At 32.5% G+C, this 19,474-nt stretch overlaps 1 protein-coding gene across 1 annotated transcript in view; it reads left to right on the forward strand.

The window, feature by feature from the left end:
- Nucleotides 1-682: 682 nt before the first annotated feature.
- The window catches only part of LOC149708763 (uncharacterized), an 87,187-nt gene continuing 68,395 nt past the window's right edge, over nucleotides 683-19,474 (forward strand). The window contains exon 1 of the mRNA XM_089865002.1: nucleotides 683-1,536. The gene's annotated coding sequence lies outside the window, so the exon portion shown is untranslated. The remainder of the gene's footprint in view (nucleotides 1,537-19,474) is intronic.

The following is a 19,474-nucleotide window of genomic DNA, read 5'->3' on the forward strand; positions in this document are numbered from 1 at the left end:
TCAAATTAAATTTTGATTTGAAATAAACAAAATCATGTCAAAAAAATATTACCAGTAGAACATAAAAAAATTACTTTGATAAATAGTAAGTCTATAATAATCTCAGTTAACAGAAGTTACAGAACATATCAATATATGAAAGCTTAGTTCCTTACATTTCTGTAGGGGTTAACTAATAAAGGGGTTTATGATCGTTAAAGAATTTTGAGAATTTTACAATATCGTACATAGAAATTTGAAAATTAATACCAATATATTTAATCTTAATGTTACATAAGTAAAAAATAGTGTGAAAGGGTTTGGCAATGGGCAATAACATATAACTCGCGTTTATTCTACGCTTCACTGGCTTGCTCATCGTTCGTTACAAAGACAATTTATCTTTTAAAACAAGTAAGCACTTTAAAATGAAATTAATAGCCCCATTGAAATTGATTTGAAAGCCACCCCAACACTCTGATATTAAAGGTGGTTAAACTCTCCTAAGCAAAACGTATGATTGATTCGCCGCGTATTGCCCATGACTAGTGGTGTTTGCATTCGATTTTTCTGACCTCTCCGTGGTCGGTTCAGTCTGGACCTCGTAATGATACATGGTTTTTATACTTTTCTTAGCGTTCGGTGATAGATGGAGAAAATCTACTTACGTAACAAAGGGGAGAAGATTCTTCCGCGTGCCGGGAGAAATTTGAAAGGGGGATGTAGTAGGAAACCTACTATCCCTATCATACTAGAGAAACGTTGCATCACGTAAAACCTCTCGGAAATTCTCTCCGAAATGTTGCGGAAGGTGTAACGAGGGAGGGGGGCTAGAAAGAGATGGGTATACCATAGACACCTAAATTCGGAGGGGCGCTTCAAGGGGTTCGAAAGACGAGGTCTCTTACCGGTAGTATCCGGCAGATACTTTCTAGATAGGGTTTTTTCAGGAGGTAACCGGTAAGATAGTGTAAAAATTAGAAAAAAGCTCCCAAGATCGAGTCGCCAGCGCTCACGGTCTGCTAGGTAGGAAACGGCTTTAGCCACTGTGGCTCGCGTAGCGATGATCCGATGGCATCCCCCACTAGAAACTTTCACTTTAATTGCCCTGGGGCTTCAAATCGGGCGGTATTTATAGCAGGAACGATCGAACAGGCCCGACCGTTTTAGGCAGACCAGGACAGAGTGAGGAGGCGAGATTTTACGGACGTCGGTCAACTCGCGCTAGTCTCATTTTATATTTCCTCTCCGACAAATCAGTCGGCAGCTATCACTTCATTTTAATACGTATATTTCCCAAGACATTCCTAACGAACTTAATTAATTTTTCCGCGGAAATTACGGAAATGTGGGCGTGAAGTTGACAAACCTTATTTTAATTAACGATTCTTTACGGACATGAAGTGAATAACAGTGATTAAAAACCTGGATAATAGTTTGTCTACTACTACTTTTAATTTATTAGTTTAGGTGGTAATTTTTTTTATTTCTGTGAAAAATTGACTGATTTTCGTGTTGTTCGAATTTGATATTTATCGATTTGCGTACAATTTAAAGGTAAGAAAACAATTTTTTTTAATAATTTTTTAAGAAGATGGATTCATCCTTAATTTTTTGATATGATAGAATTGATGAATTCCATTTAAAGGTTCTAATAGAAAATTTTAAATGAAATGAAGTAAAACCTTCCAGGCTAGTTGAAGTTGTATTAAAATAATTTTAAAATTGACGAAAATGTTAAATTAATATTTTTGGAATTGCTTTTGAAATTAACCGAAGAAAAATTTTAATTGAAATAAATATTTCAGTGCTTAAAGAAATATTTTTTGAATAAATTTCTATTTAATTTGCATAGTGTAAGCTTGAAGATAATAAGCAATTTCAGATACTCTTGAGAGAAATGAAAATGGGTAGCCTATCATAGTTTAAAAATTAAATTATAAAATATTTACCGCAACGATAATACAAAAAGAGATTACAGTGACATAATATTAGTCAGCGATATTGGTTTACCGATCTGTAATAATTTATTGCAATGTCTTTGAACGTTAACTTATTCCCACTATAGTTTTGAACCAAAAAATGTGGGTGTTTAGTCTAGTTTGAAATAATAAAAAAAAATATATGTTGTTTCTTTGAAAAGAGGTGTGATCTTTTTAGTCAAAGTCTAGAAAAAGGATTTTGTGGGTTCTACTTTTTACTTTTTTTATGTATAAAAGTAAAATAAAATGGATTTCTCGGCAAATTGTCAAGAGAGCTGTCTCGCAGTGTCTGACCTCGAAATGGGTTTAATTTCACTCTCGAAAACTGCGCCCTCCCATGTGGTCTCATTTTTGTTAAACTGTAGCTAAATTTTTGAAGCTTTTTCAACAGGAATTTTTTTTTCGCATATAGTCGGTAAAATGAGCATTATTTAACAATTTTACGCTATGCACGAATTCTCGTGAATTTTTAACATGGTCAGAAAAATCACGGTTAATGCTAGATTCAATGTGGAATAATAATTATGACATTCTTAAAAATTATCTTTTGATTTAACCAGTAATTTAACTTATAAAGTGCTATAGTAATTGGCAATTGATGAAAAGTAAATTGGTTTTTTTGCACTCAGGTTTTAATTAAAATAAAATTTTAAGGAATTTGCGTCACATGCAAAAAGATTTTTAGGTTTTTAAAACAATAGTGTAAATTTTCCACCTTAAAAATCATGTTGAATTCCAATAAATATACGTTTATTTCAATCTTGCGTTTCAAGGTCAGAAATTACTCGAGTGTATAAAACCACTATATTCGTTAAAAAATATAGGAACTTTTTTATGTTGAAACGATTGCCAATCACATTAAAAATTAAGTCTAATTTGAATGACTAAACTAAAATGTTGGCAGTTTTATTACTGAGATTTTAAGGAAAAATTCATTAAATAATATTAAATCTTATGTTCATGAAAACGTTCTTCGTGGCGATTTTTTTTAATTTAAATAAAATTCACTTTCTTATTTCATAAATATATTTATTTAAAAATATAAAATCAAGTACGGTATGAAAAACTTGAATGAATTTAATATTACACGCGTGTAAGGGTATTTTTGTATATTTTATTTTAGGGTTCGATTTTAAGCAGTCATTTCTATGAGGCCAAGCTGAAATAATTAATGCTCCCAACAATTTTTTTTCTTTTCCTCCCAAATATTTTACACCGGATCTAGTAGCTAGGTATCTCAAGCTCAAACCTCGCTCGGTTAATATGTCATCGGAATTTCACCTAAGAAGCTGTCTGCGTCAAAAAATGTGCCTTTTTATGACATCTGCCATCCATATTTATTGGGTTACGTCTTTAGATGGGCTATTAAACGCGCTCCGGAACGTCAGGTTTTTTTTCAGTGCATGTAACAACCTGGCAAGCTCCTTGGCATAAGCACGCCCGTCGTGAGCGACGGTTGGTTAAAAAATGTTCATCATTGCTGAGACGCAAACTCTGCACGCGCCACTTTTTCCTCGTGTCGCGAGTCTGCATGTGCCTTTCAGTGCGTCTAAACTCTAGCGGTATCTACTGCTGCTGCAATATTAGTAGACACAGTAGTTCATTAAAGCCTAATCCAACTTGGTTGGCTGCTGCGCTCTGGTGGCGGATCTTCATTTTGTCGTGCCACTGACCCTGGCATCATATTGCGAACCGAGTTTGACGATGATAAAATATATCGATAGCTCTAAGAATGTTATGCAATTATAAGCTGATCGATTTTACAACGGGAAAGAAATATTTAATATTATTATATCTAACATCGATTTACGTGATCGATTTTGCGATCTTCAACAATCAAGAGTCTAACGAACCATTAGGTTAAGTGTGATTCAACTGTAATTGTTTGGGCAGTTTAATATGACAACTCAAATTAATTATAACTGAAAACGGATCAGATTTAATTTCATATCTAAATAGGTCCCATTAATGAAATTCAATAACAATAATCTATTTTTTTTATGCATAATACTAGAAATGCTAATTATTCTCTTTCAAATCGATCACACCTATTTTTTCTCTGATAAATTGGCTCTTTTCATGAAATTAATATTACGGTAACAGATTTAATAATTATTTATTTATAAAGAATTTCTCCAAATTTTATCAAGGTCTTTTTTATTGGAAATCAAATTAACGTGTGGTTAAATCACTAGTTTGCACGTGGAAAACTTGAAACTCTAGCATTAATATCATACAGTTTCTACTTTAGAAAGGTGTATGCATTGCTTTAGTGGAAAACGATTTATGAATGAAAATTAAGTACATAAGCGAAAAATGCGTAAAACCACCTCGGGTTTAATAATTTAGCAAAAAGTCGAGCACATATTTTGAGACCCGTTTCAAGATGTTTTGACAAAAACCTGGAAGGGAGATGATGCCGAATATTGGCTTCTAGAGCCAGAACAATGAACCCGTAATGATGTTCGATTGTTTAGCTTTGGTAAACAAGTTAAAAGAGCAAAAACTGCCAGACTAGGTTTTTTTTCACGGAAACCCTTTTTAATAAAAAATAATTTAATTGTAAAGATCCAACGTTAGTTCTTTTTTTTTTGCGAAGCGCATGAAGATAGATAATGTTTGCGTAAGCTTTAATTTGGAGAGGAAAAGGGTACATAAATTTAAGATTCTTGGGTGCTAAGAAACTCTTCCCGTCAGTTTATTTGAAGAAGGTCTACATTTTGAAGATTTATTTGATGAAGTAATTTTTAGTGCCGGGTGTGGTATAGTCAGCTCCTGTAATCTGGCGTCTTGCTGGCCGGGTCTAGGGATTTGTTCTGATCAAACCGCAGGTTCATTACCCATTGAGACTGTTACGAAGGGATTTGTTCTTGCCATGTACTTTCCCACCTCTATTCGTGCAACTAATAGAAGAAATTAGATGAAAATCGAAATAATAACAAAACGATTTGCTTAATGTAATATGTATTAAAAAAAACCATTACCTTCAAATTTTTGGCATCTCAACTCACGTTATGTCAATTTTAATAAAAAATCGGATTAAAACAGGATTAATTTAATATTAATAGAAATAAAACAGTTTCGTTTAAGGAAGGGAAACTCTAAGAAGCTTATGACTATTATGGGTGGCTCCTGTTTTAAAATGATATAGCCCGAAGGTGTGTTTAATCTCGAAGGAACAACTCCCTAGCAAGTAGGACTTTGAAATAGGCTCCGATGCAGCTCATTGGGCTGTTATTTAAATCAAAGACTAAGCAACCAAAATTTTTAAAGCCTTAATTTATGGTCGCAAAACACTTCGTGAACGGTATGCACATGACCCTTTTTCACTACTGAACATTGCATTAAGCTAGTAGTGTACAATATAATTGCACCAACTCTTTCTTTCCCAATTTGAGCTCGAACCTGATGGCACATAATTTTATGACTAGTTCTTCACCACAGATACATAAACACATCCATCCAAACAAATGTTTATTACAATTTAAGTAGACTTAAACAAGATTTACTCTAATACAAAACGTAAGAAATATTTCACTACTGAAGCTTGCATTGAGCTAGAAGTGTACAATATAATTTTTCCAACTCAATACGAGCTCAAACCTGATGGCACATAATTTTTTGACCAGTTTTTTCACCACAGACACACACCAAACTAAAGTTTTTTACAATCTAAGTGATAACCACACGTAGAATCAAACAAGATTTACTCTAATACAAAATGTAAGAAATATTACTCTTCAATAGCTTTATTACGTAAGTCTTCCCTCTTTATAGAAAGGTTTTCACCTGTGCCTTATCAGCAATGTCCTCTGAAAACCTGTTGCCGTCATTCTATAGTTCGTCAAAAGTTTCTTTCTTATCGGACAGTCAGGAGTGATAATCTGCAAGGCAAGATCCGGAAGCAAGAGATGTTCTAGGGGAGAAATCTACACGTCTCATGTTCCTCTCAATGGAATTTAATGAATTTAAGCGATAGTATATACTCTAATTCGAATTATAAGACTATATCCGGATTTGCGACCTTACTCATATTTTTTTTCCCTTCAAGTTCAGGCAACTCTCGGTTTTTACGCTAACCCCCCTCAGTTCAAAAATTCTACCACGTGTTATATTGCGAAGGAGTTTAAAATTATTTAAAATTATTCCACCCATATGAGCCGCGAAAAATTTAGGTATAATAAATTGAAATGTGTCTATAAGGATAATTTTTTTTTAAATAAAATAATTTTTCCGTCTGTATGAAAGTAAAAATTCCAAGGTGAAAAAGTTCAGATTTAATATCATAATTTGCTTATCTTATGAACATTCTCCGGAAATATTTTTGCTTGGATTAGATTTCACATTAATTTAACTAGGTTTTAGTTGAGCTTGTTTGCACCAGTAATGCTTTTCTTGACATTTATTCAGTTGCATTGTTATCATTTAACTTCACTGTAGATGCAGATTTCCCTTGAGGTTTAAGCAAATAACGCTTTGTGGAAATTTAGCTCAACGTTTCTGGGTATTTTTAACTAAACATAACTTAGTTTATTACTAAAAACTGTTTAAAACTAATAGTGCACTAATATTAATCAATCGTTAAAAATAGTTAACTTAGCTTCATTTTCATTGATTGTATAACATTATAAAAATTATAACTGAGCCGAATTCAGGTTGAACTTAGAAATTCTTTATCTTTTAATGACTAACATAATGTTGAATGCTTAATAATTAGCCTTAAGTTTTTTCAATCTGTGTTCATCTTGGCAAAAAATGGCTAGAAATTAAAAAAAAAACCTGTTTTTCCAAGGCACTAAGTATACTGATTCGTTACATTCATGGACTTCAAATGAACATGCCGCCATCTTTTAAGATGGAGGCCTAATATTAAAGTAAGGAAAACATCCGGACTGAATATCATCTGTAAATTTTAACTCCTTTGGTCGATATTCTCAGTTTGACTAATATTCAGTGAACGGTTAAGTTTGAATCTACAACCATCTTTCAAAATGTCTGCCAGAAAATGTAACCACAACGTCTCGATGGCATAACATTATCAATTTTAAAATAAGATATAACCTTGCTACTAGTTTCGCATAAATGACGTTATTTCATATTAAAATGTCTTTTATGATGTATCAATATTTTTTTTACCTCCCATAAGTCGGCACTCCCTCTTTTGGAAAAAATGAAAACCCGTTCCTCATAAGGTCTCGAAACTTAAAAGGAAAACCTTCGTTAAAAAGGGAATTTACATAACATTTAATACAACAAGATAATTTTAATTGTATTTTAGTTTGAGGCGTGGGGTAAGGCGTGAATGAAAAATATTTCCGAAGAATCTTACATAAAACTCCTAGAAATCGAGCAATGTTAGTAAATTTTAGGTTAATATAATGGCCTACTTAGAATAGTCATTCAAAATTTAAAAGTAGTAAAAAACTTCACTTTCATTTTTTGAAGAAAGTAATAGTTACGTCACTTTAAATACGTCCGTTCTTTCGAAAATATTTATGGTTTATTTAAACTTTAAATCTTCCTAGGGTCCACCGTGTGAAATATGTGCATGATGTATACTCAAAGAAACTAACATTTTTAACCACTTTCAATTCAATAAAACATATTTTAAACATTTTGCTAAAATGAGGCGAGTCTAGTTTTAGTAACTCATAATGGATTTATGGATAGGTGTTGGACTCCGTCCCAATCTTAACTAAATCAAACCACTTTTAATTTTTATTTGCATTGTGTTACTGAAATCAACCATACAGTGTAGTCAAATGCGGAAATTCAAGAATTGTGACAAACATCCAAAAAAAAATGTTTCTGAAATATGTATAAGATTTACTCTTATTTACATAAAAAAATTACATGAAAGATGCCACGGTACTTAGTTGCAATTTTCTGGAAGTTTTCCCAAAAATCTTTAGAGGCTGTAAAACAATTCGCTTAGTTATTAATAATAATGACGTCACCTACGAATTGCGTAAAATCTAATCATGAATTATCAAACGGTTTTCAATGATGAAACGTTAATGACCTCATTCTCCAATTCTTTTAAGAAGCGCGTTTTAAAAACTTGATGAGTCGGTGATGTTACTTCGTGATTTCAGTGAAATTTAATTTCGACTTCTATACGCAACTTATTAAACACTTTTAAGAATTTTTAATTTTTAAAATTGAATCTGCCAAAAACATCGCGAGGAAACTGACACGTTGAGAGAAACATCCTTCATCTGATATTAAAGTTGTAATTTTATGAAATTTAAAGTTTAGTGAATTGAGGCTTAATATGAAATGTTTTCCATCCTATTTTTAATTTTTTTTTATTATTGGTTTACAAAACAAAGGTCTGGAGTGAATAGTTCCGTTTAGAATTCTATTCGTCACAACTATAATGAACTGTTTTGAACTGGATCGCCTTATTTATGAAATTGTGCTTACTGACAAATTACTTTCTTGAATTGTATGACTAAGTTTTTTTGAGTTCTTAGATCATTTTGTAAAAGAACTCGGCAACTCGAACCACATTTAAACTTAGAAAGACGTAAAATATACATACATAATTTGCATGTTTTCGTGTAATTCACGACTGAAAAGTTAGTGAAAAATAACGGGTTAGAATCTTATATTACGCGCATGCCCGGGGCTGGGACCCCAAAGTAATACAAAATTTTGTATGGAAAATGTGCGTGGGTAGTAATTAAGGCTTGAGATGTTCCCAGCCCCCTTAACTCTTCGCAACCTCACGGTCGGTAAAGTCACGAGCAATTGAAGGATTTTTTGAGGAATATGCTTTTACGAACACTAAAAAGAGAAACAAGACAGTCAAGCATAATGTTAAATGTACTGGATTGAGAAAAATACATCGTAAAAATTATTAAATGAATATGTTAGAAAAGTCCGGTAAATTTCCAAGTAGGCTTGCTTACAATTTTCATCAACATTCTACCGTAAATTTCTGAAACATCATCTTTGTGCAATGAAATCTTATCACAAATTTAGTGAGTCGTAGATAGGTTTTTGTTGTTAAATTTAGCAAATGGCATTCAATTAAATTACTCAAATTATCCGTCAAACCTTAATATATAGTAGGATATCGCTATCAGCAATTGCGAAGCTGCATGATGAAGTGGTAGAGAGTGTCACGACATAAAGTAAGCGATCATTCTGAGCTTTTCAGTTCTTTTTCGGTATTAAACGTTTCTCGAAGAATTATTTTTCTTGTGAAAGATAAAATTTAATTGAAGATTATTGTATCCACATAATGAAGAAACAAATATGTAAAGAGCTTTAATTGGAGCTTCGCAAAAAATAAAAAATAATAAAAATAGGAAAAGTTTAACGCTTAAGTTTCCATTAAAGACGCAAACAAGATGATCAATATTTCAAAATTCGTTAAGGGTTATATCAATAACCCATTAAGTCGAATTTCGAAGGCTTAAAAACGTTTCTCATATATTGCGTGCTTAAAAAACTGCACGTTGAGCTAACAGACTAGTATAGCTGTTTTACAGACTATTATCTCCGACTCTGTCTTTCGAACAAATTAATTACGATGATCACCTTGGCAGAGGTCCGAAGAAATCTATCGGGAATCACCACTACTCATTAAATTTTATTTTTTTTTCTTTCTAAATTATTCCCATGAAAAATTGTATTTAATTTACCGGTTAAGAGAAAGTGGGAGTTGGATGAGAAGCGTCATTATTCAGTTAATTAACGTCTTGAACTACTTAAACAAAGGTCATTTCATCTTTAAGCCATTACTTAACGTTCTTATTTACTTCCGATGATTTCTTAATTATATGATCCAAAGATAATGTAGGTTTTCAGAGAATAATCATTGGGGTAGCTATTTTGAACCTTGAAATGTAGTATATTCTAATAAACTATGACTAATTTGATTAGCTTTTTTCGGTTAAATTATTTTTTTCTACCGTTAAAATTGCACAGCATTATTTTTAGGATGTTTGTTGAAGGGAGGTTGAATAGGAAAATCAAGTGATATTTTATCGATTCTTATACTAATTTTAAAACCATTCTGTATAGTGAAACATCCAGGGAATATCACCGAATGATTTTAAAATTCAAATTAGGTCCAGATTTTATCGATAATTTGAAATAAGGACCTTCAGCCAATCGCATAACGCCCTGCCTTCCTGCAATATTTATCAAATCTCGTGCTAAATTTCATTCGGAATGGAGCGTGCCAGCATAGTTTTGTTAACAAAAAGGCAGGGCGTTACGCGATTGGTTGGAGGTCCTTTTTTAAAATTATCCATAAAATCTGAACCTAATATGCATTTCACAATCATTCGGAGATATTTCCTGGATGTCTCAGTATGCAGAATAGTCTTATAAATAGTAGAAGAATCGATAAAAAAATCACTCTATTTTCCAATTCACCATCTTTTTAATAAATGTTTTCAATGTTTAAGGGAAGTATAAACACTCAAAATTAGCTATTATCACCCAATTGCAATTAGCTGCCTGTTCTACAGTGATACACGATAAGTGATAAACCTGGCCCAAGTTACCTAAAAAACATCTGATAAATAGCCACATGCTTTCAGCAACAGACAATTTTTCCAATCTTTATAAATGCTTGTTCATTACTGTTTTCATTACTTAGAGAAAACACTATAACCATCTTTCGAGATTGACGCTTCGTGAATAATTATTTTTTATTCTAGATTTTCCTAATACGGTTTTTCAAGGCTCAGAAATTTACAAAGAAAATAAATAAAAACATATTCTAAAGGTCGTATATTGTAGTTTTATTCAAAAAACCCCTTAAAATGGTCTTTGGAAATTATCTTCAAAAACATATTGACTATTTCTTAAAAAGTAAATCTTTGAAAGCTATGAAACTCCCATACAACACCACAAATATTCCAAAATCAGTTAAAAAGACACGATTGCTTATTAGCTCAAGGCTAGGTAAATCTTTATGTATCTCCGATTTTCCTTTTTACAGAAAACACTCAAAACATATTGTTCAAAATTTAACGGGCAAAACCTTCGATTACATAAGAAACATACGAGAAATTGTACACGGCCAATAGGTAGTAGACTAAGTTTAGTTATGAAACACTGGAGAGACAAGATTATGTTTCAACTTCAAATTATAATTAAGACTTCATCATCCAGTAGAGTCAACGTATTTGCACGCAGCAATTACTCTTGATTTTAAAGGGGTTAAAAAGCATACTATAAGCCTGTATTACCTTATGCTTTCGAAGTTACGACACATATTTTGCATGATTATAAATATTCGACGAAATGTTTCCATGCCAATTTTTAGTCAGTGTAGTTTTGTAATGCCAACGGAGTAATGCGCCAATGTTTTGTTGGTGTGTGTAGAGCCAGGTACACGAAATGTCGATAGTTTCTAACTCTTAGGGGTGGAATAGCAGTGTTCACCTTGCTTTGCTATGCGTTCGTCGCGGTAGGCTCGCTTTGGAAACCTAATAGAAATCTGGAGCCCGTTTAACAGATACGTTAATTGATGTATTTAGTTCTATAGCAAATTAAATTGTAAAATTTGGTACTGTAAGGTTTTCTCAAGTTTACGTTTCACTCAACAAAATTTTATATAGTGTGCGAGCCACTGTATAGCCTTAGCGTATTTTTAGGGTGTTGTAAAATTTTAGCACAATGAAACCACTCAGTATTGCAAAATGATTTTTGTTCTTGCTTTTTCCTCTTGGTTTCTGAGACCCTTATTTTTTGACTAGACTTCTCGAGACAGTGGGGTTATTGGTAGGCCAATAATGAATTAAAACTACAACATGTTATTCAGTAATATATGGTGCAAATTTCGTCTATGAACCCTAGTTACAAATTTTTAACAACTATTTAAAAGTTTGTTAAAAATTTCCCGACACAGCGATAATTCATATTTCCCGAAGGGAATATTTCGTAAAAAAGCTGTGACTGAGAGAAACAGCGCTTTCTGCAAAATGTAAAAGTCGAAGGCTAGTGCTGGAAGACTAGTTGGTCACGTGAAGGATTTAGCGTAGACTGACTTCAGTGATTCCACCTGTTCTACACTGTTTATATTCCTTACCAGCTGCTTGGCCACGACCCATAGATAATCAGTGGCGTTGTCAGAATAATTTTTTTTAGAGCGCATTGAGTGTAAAGTCAGTTTGTTTACTCCTGGGCATCCATCTAAAACATTTTGAAATATTTTGATACGATTTTATTTAATTGCAAAATTCGTAGTTGTTTTTCCAGTATTTTCGCCTTAGTGTTTAGAGGGGTGTTGCTGACGTTATTAGAGCTTCCGAATGACATTAATGGGATGTTTGGTTTTTAAAACAAGGAACTAAGAAAGAAGAGTAATTTGAAAGGCGTTTTTTACCGTTTATGAACGATTAACGCGTGGGTTGCTTATTACCTCTAGACAAGTACATTATAGGTGGTCTGGTGAAGACACGTGCCAACACTTAGCAACCTTATAGTCCGTTATTATAACCTGTAAATGAAACGGTCTTTTTCAAGGAGAAAAAAAAATATTTAACATATACGACGGTAAGAAGAAAACTTTATTGGTTTTTGTCTACCACTCATACACTGTATATGTTAATAAATGCAAGCCTTAAGTACTTACTACGGGATGCCCACAATAGACCAATAATAAGAATATTTAGTATCGAGTATTGCTAAAGACATGATTTTTATCAATTAAGCTTCCTTAGCTAATTATAAAACATGAAACCCCGAAATTAATAGGTGATATTATGAATATGACAAAGTATCGTTTTCTATCTTTTAAAATAAACTGAAAAAGATCACATTTTTAGTTTTAAGTTTAGAATTATTTTCAGCCTTTAAATGGATTCAGACTTTTTTTGAGTCGGCCTGAAGTTGAGTAAAATATATTATTTGACTGTTAAATACAAAACTTTATTTTTAGACGATTTTTCTCAAGTAAACGTTGAAAACATTAACTAAAGTCTTGATTCCATCAAAAAATAATAATATCTTAAACATAGGACGAAGTTAAACTTGTTAACCTTTAAATATAGAAAATATTTTCCTGCTTTCTCAAATTCTAAAAAATAATCCAGATCACGTACCAAATTTGAGGAAGTTCAACGTTTCAAGGTGGAATAGTTTGCATAATCTAATTTTTATTATAAAATTCAGGAGATGCTTTATAACACTTTCGATACAGATAAAGCGTACGGATGAATGCGTTTTGGAACAAGTGTAGCAAAAATATTTAAGGGGAACCAAGTTCACAGTAGGCAAAAAAGCGTGAAACGACTTGTAAAAATTGTTCGCGTAACGAAAGATAAACTTTTACTTTCGTTATTTATACATTTTATAAAAATATAATCTGACTTCCTGCCGTTTCCACACCAGGGAAAATAATGAAATAAAAACTGAGAAATTTTCTTCACTGCCTTGAATATCAGACGTTTTCGCTGAGAAAAATATGGCGCCGTATATTATAAATTGTTTTACACGCCTTATAAAGAATAGTGACCAGTTATCTCCAGAAGGAATCTGAACTTTACGCTATGGATCTAAAAGTAAATTATTCCCTGGGAATATTAAATGGCAATGATAATTCCATCTTTTTCATATTATGCTCTTTAGATAGTGCCTATTTTAAACTTTGCTTAAAGTCAGTTTGCATTGGCTGAAGAAACTTAATGTAAAGTTCAAATCCTTTTCTATCGGCCATTCTTTCCTTCACTATTTCACTGTTAAGTGTTAACATGTTAACTCCACATTCTTGGGATTGGCACTGGACTGGCACCTTTAATTCTATTCTTTGTGCCTTGGCTTCTCCATGGAAAGTATGACTGGTACGAACGGTTGAGGCTTAAGGGGAAAATTTGGGTTGCACCTATATAAGGTATTTGCTGTAAACGAGGTTGACAAACGTTTGGTTTAAGTGAACATTATTTCAAATTGGATTATTGGAAGTATACATAAATTTGCAAATCGAGAAAGGAATATTTCTTTCAGGGCGTTCTGCAAATATGACAACTGAGGGCTATAAAATTATATTTGACGAGTAGCACTACTTTATGGGTTCGTCCAATAAGCTTGTAATGCCCTCTGTCGTCATGTTCACAGAAAGGCTCAACACGTAGTATCCAATTTAAAAATTTAAAGACTCGTACCTTCTTTCTTTAATATTGTAAATTGGTACATGGTTCTAATTGGAATTATTAGTTATTTTATTTTGTCTTTGGGAACAGAGTAGAAATTTTTAACGCTGGAACGTAGCACTAATTATAATACTAGACAAAACAATATTAAATTTAATGCATCCTTCTTTTCTTAATAGTTTTTGCATCCTCTCTTCATCGCTAACCAATTTTACCTTAGCTTATATTTATTGTTTCCCTTAATTTATAGAACGGAATCTTCAAAGTAAGGAAAAGTTTTATGTAATTTCTGAAAAGCAATCAATGCATGGAGGTGACAGCAAATAACACAAGCACTCACTACAATGCCATACGATCTTTACCCCCAGACATTAGAGTAAACATTCAGAGCTATAACCTGGATGATTATCTCGTTTCTTATGTGTGAAAAGTGCGCAGCCCTTTGAATTACTGTTAGCTGGAGTTTTAAAAAAAATCATTAAATAAAAAAACCCAAGGTTTTTGTGTATTGAGGCAAGAATGGAATTCATTCCAGCCAAGATCCTTACTGTTAGAACACAAAGTATAAGAATCAGAGGTGGCTTTCTTTATTTTATATATATTTTTTTATGACTTTGAGCTCTAGCCCGCTCTTGACTTTCGGGGGAATGATCCGACTGGGAGTATTTAACAGAGGGATTCGAGTGTTCGGCTAATAAAAATTTGAGAAAAGGGGTGGGCCTCAATTTTAGCCTCGGATACAGCTCCTGTTTTTATGGGAATAGCAAGTCAGTACATTAGAATATAATGTAGTACTCAATTTTTATTTTCGTTTGACGATAACGTTATGGTAAGATGGAAAAAAATTATAAATTTAATCAAATTATATCAATATTTTAAGTTATTTTTAAGTATCACCCATTTCTTGGGAAAGGTAACGTGATTGTGAGTGTCAAAATTAGACCTTTAAAATTTTCAAGGCGTGTAATAATTTATGTCTATTCATTCCTTATATTGTTCCTATTCATTTAATAATATTTATAATTTATAATTTCTAAATGTTAATTACCATTTTTGACTAGTGGCACGCATCATATGAGAAAAGATGTGCTAACGTATTTAAAATAGGAACATAATACTCAATATGTTTTGCGCATCTTGTTTCTCTAAATTGTTCCCACATTCTTGCCCGCTTGATCTCTAAGGTATGTTTAGTTAAATAGTGGTTTCTAGCAAGTAATAGGTTAAAGAAGTTTAAAAAAAATTGTTTTTTAAAACGTGGTTTTAAATAAAACATTTAAAAGTAAAATAGAATGACTTTTGATCATTTCGGATTGTTTTTCTTTCCTGTCACCACCATTAACTTGAAAATAAATAAAAATATTGTGTCATCGGAACCATTTTCATTAGATTCTGTGAGTGGAAAACAGATTAAACGATTATCTCTTAATTAGAAGAGGAATCAAGATATTAATCTTAATTTTAAAGAGTTCATCTTCTAAAGTAGCATCTGTACTGCTAGATATGTTGCTTGATTTCTAGATTATGCCTTATGTTGAGCAAAAAATTTTAGAGACGAATAAAATAGCAAAAAACCTGCGATAAAATCATACTTCTACCAGAAATTCTTTGTTACAAAATCTGAACTTTTGCCAAAATTTATATATTTATTACATCTCGATATTTACCTTTGCTTGAGGTAATTCATAAATTTCTTCAGCTGGACTTTATTCTCATACCATACCAGCCTGTCAAATCAAACCGATATATGAACAATTGTAGTACAATTATATTTTAATGCTTCAAAATTATCGCTAAATTTTACTTTAACGAATGAAACACTTTTATTGCATACACTAATTTGAACCTCGATTTTGGCCAAAATAACTTTTCCAGTAAAAGTGTGCTCCCATGTTATGAACCTAATAATACAACCTGCTAAGTCTTCTTCAATATACTAATTAGTATAATAATGCATTTTATAACATATTCACTAAGATAGAAAACAACTTATTCACCTTTAACAACAATACAATGTATAACCTATACAGGAAACATGAAAACCATTATATCAAATATGAATAGCACTTGAATATTCAGGAAAGGCCCATAAGGGAAAATATAATAACAACGATAACAACCAGTAATTTACATGAACGGAAAGAAAAAGAACACCTCTTTCGATAAAACGTTTTTTTTTTTTTCATATACGCCACTAAACACTGGTGGGCAAGTACTTTGTCTTTTGTACATAGAGTTCAGCTCATTGCAATTTTCTCCCTCTAGAACGGAGACCTAGTGTAATAGACCACCTTTAGGCCCCGTAAAATACCTATCACAAAAAATGTGCTACTTTAAAGCCAAATAACAGTAAATCGAATTTTGAGGAAAAATATGTTAAAATGAATTTGACAATTTCACATAAAATATATTACATTTTAATATGTAATCGACAACGGTCAAATTATGAAAAGAACTCAAATTAATCTATGAATTGAATCCAAACCTACACTGTTACTCTTTGGTATTTGAAAATTATAATTTGTACTATTGAATATGATATATACATTATTTTGAAAACGAAATGATAGCACCGTGTTGTACGTGATCAATTCATTAGCTTAAAACATTGAAAGGGAATGTTTCTTAATATGATTTACAACGTTTTCACATGGAATGAAGCATAATTTGGCACCTGTTCTCGTGGCACTGCATACCGAGCGAACCCATTTAGTGTTTGAGTAGGAAAGGAACGATGAGGCCCCTTTGGCGGTCTTGATAGGACTTACGATTATAACCATAACAGTAAGAGACCAAGAAATATTTTTCAAGGTCAAAAACTCGTCTGCTTGTGGTGCTGGAGCAGTTTTTAATTTTTTCAGTATTGTCATAATCCTATAACGAATAAGTATGGTTCTACCGTTTTTATGTATCGGCATTGACGATGTGAGAAAAAATCTTTACTAAAATATTTCTCCAACAAACGGAAACAGAGTAGCGGCATAGCCTACTATGATTTCAAATGTACCTTGTGCGTATATATAGAGATTTTAGTAGGACATGCTTTCTGCTTCAAATAAGTCTCCCACCAGGAAACTGCCCCTTCTCTGTCGAAATTCCTCCACCTCTGTCTTAAAAAGGCTGCATGGTCGTAGGAAATTTTTCCGATCTTTACTTATGGAGGGTATGATAGGTTTATGTCATTGTATTAGTTTTTAAGTTATTTTTAGAGGAAACCGTGGTAAAATTCAAAACCTGCTATAATTTTAGCTTTTTATAGCAGATTATATGCGGAGAGGAAAATTAAGAATTTTAATATTTATTTACCCTTGATAATGAAGGATGGCTGAACATTACCGGTTTTGTGCATAACAAAATACAAGCTGAAAGTGAAAGTAAGACGTGATCCTTCGTCCGCAGTATTTTTCTCTTATTTATTTTAATTGTAATTTTCATTTCTTTTGACGAAATGAGAGGAACAAGTTTTGTTAAAGAGGAAAAATAATTATGTATAATTTATACAAAAGTGGTCTTTACTTAAAAGAATAATGAAGCTTGATGAATGTTTGATATACCTCCATGAAATTTAATTTGGTATAAAAGTGCCTAAATTGAAATATGCATGATATAAATTACTTATTAATGGATAGAAATAAATATTTTTCTCAACATTTTAAGTAACTAAGAGCTAAATTTACATTTTATACTTTACACAATAATTGTAAATTTTTACGTCTCTATCCTTCATTTGTAGTTTCACCAGGGATAGATTTAATTTTAGAAGTAGGAATGGAGAACAGAGTAATATGGGCGCGTGTCCCGGACCCCCCTCTACGGAACGGAGGGGTATGAAAGAAGAGGCGGGTGATAGCGACAGAGGTAGAAAGGAATTACGTATTTTTCGCTGTCCCCGTCAGCAACGTCATCAAAACGTGGTTTATGTGAGCCAATAAGATAATTTAAATTTTTCGTTACGTGTTGGAGGGAGGGGCTCTATACTGGACTACGAGTCGGACTGAAGAAAATACTAACCGTTCTCCATTCCTACTTCTAAAAATAAATCTATCCCTGGTTTCACCAATTCGCCACAAGTCCAAACAACTTGAAAAAATTTGGCTAAATCCTAAAATTATGGTCTCCAAGAAATGTAAATAAAAATACTCTAGCCATCTTTCTTCATCTAAAAAACCTGTATCAGTAAGGTGTTCGTTCGTATAATCTGGTTTGCATCACAGAATACTGATCAATTGAAAGTTATCATTCTTAGGATACAATCTTAGAATGATGCTATCATGGATTCAGTTGCAGAAAGCGAGGCAGCTATCGTGGTGGGTGGTTAAAAATATTTACTCAATACAAATTTCTTTTTCGTGGGAACGTCCTTAAGAAAAATTTGTAAAAAAAAACTACTAAAGAAGGCGGAAAAATCCTAAAACTCAAACAATTCGAATGCCATAAAAATAAATGATTCTTTGTTCGACCAAGCCATCCGTCGCCGTCGTTTCACTTTCTCCAAATTCCGAGCAAAAAATTGGAATCGCATACCACGACGCATTGTCACTTCACGCTTGGGTGACGTCATCGACTTTCTCATTGGCTCCGTGCGGTTAAGCTTGATTCGAATGAGAGCGCGTCGGTAAAGTGAAAGGAATTCCTTTTATACTCTATCGCACGAGCTCTTTCTACTCTCGCTCTTGATTTTAATATCTAAGGTAATATGGCTTTGCGAATCTCCTTATTTGACATTATGAATTCAGTATGATTTTGACCTTTAAACTTCACTATAGGCCACCAGAAGAAAAATGCTAATGTCGTAATTTTAATTAAATCCTCATGAACATTAAACAGTTTTCTCTGATTTCAAGTAATTTTTGAGAGAATAAGATTTAAGGCTCGGTTTAATTTACAGTGTTTGAAGGAGAATTATGCAGAGTCCATACGTAAAATCATGTTATTAGTAAACCATCTTGACCTGATGATTTACCAAAATGTTTTACTGTATTGATGAAGACCGTTTGGTTAAAATTTAGAATTACAAGAAAGGCTGAGCTTTATCTGTATGTCAATCTATTTTCTATTATTAGCACTCTGATAGTGCTTAGGATGCAAAACATTTTAAAATATAGACAGTGCTTACTAGAAAATAAACGTGCTAATACTGAAAAGATATTGTGTGCTCTAAAATAAGTTAGAAAATCACAGATTTTAATATTATATTTATAATATATTATCCTTATAATAAGTTTACAATTTCCTATACTTGTGGAGTTTTAAAATTGAAACGAAGTAGCTAAAAACTGAGGAATTTTAATTTCATTTCTTATTCTGGGAGTCCATACATTTCATGCTTTCATTTTTCCCGGGTATCATTGACATCTAGCTATATACCATAGTGAACAATAACTCCCATAACTTTTA

The sequence above is a fragment of the Phalangium opilio genome, unplaced genomic scaffold, assembly GCF_054372755.1.
Source record: "Phalangium opilio isolate 3A_F unplaced genomic scaffold, DU_Popi_V2 ptg000013l_1, whole genome shotgun sequence".
In the NCBI taxonomy this organism is placed as follows: Eukaryota; Metazoa; Arthropoda; class Arachnida; order Opiliones; family Phalangiidae; genus Phalangium; species Phalangium opilio.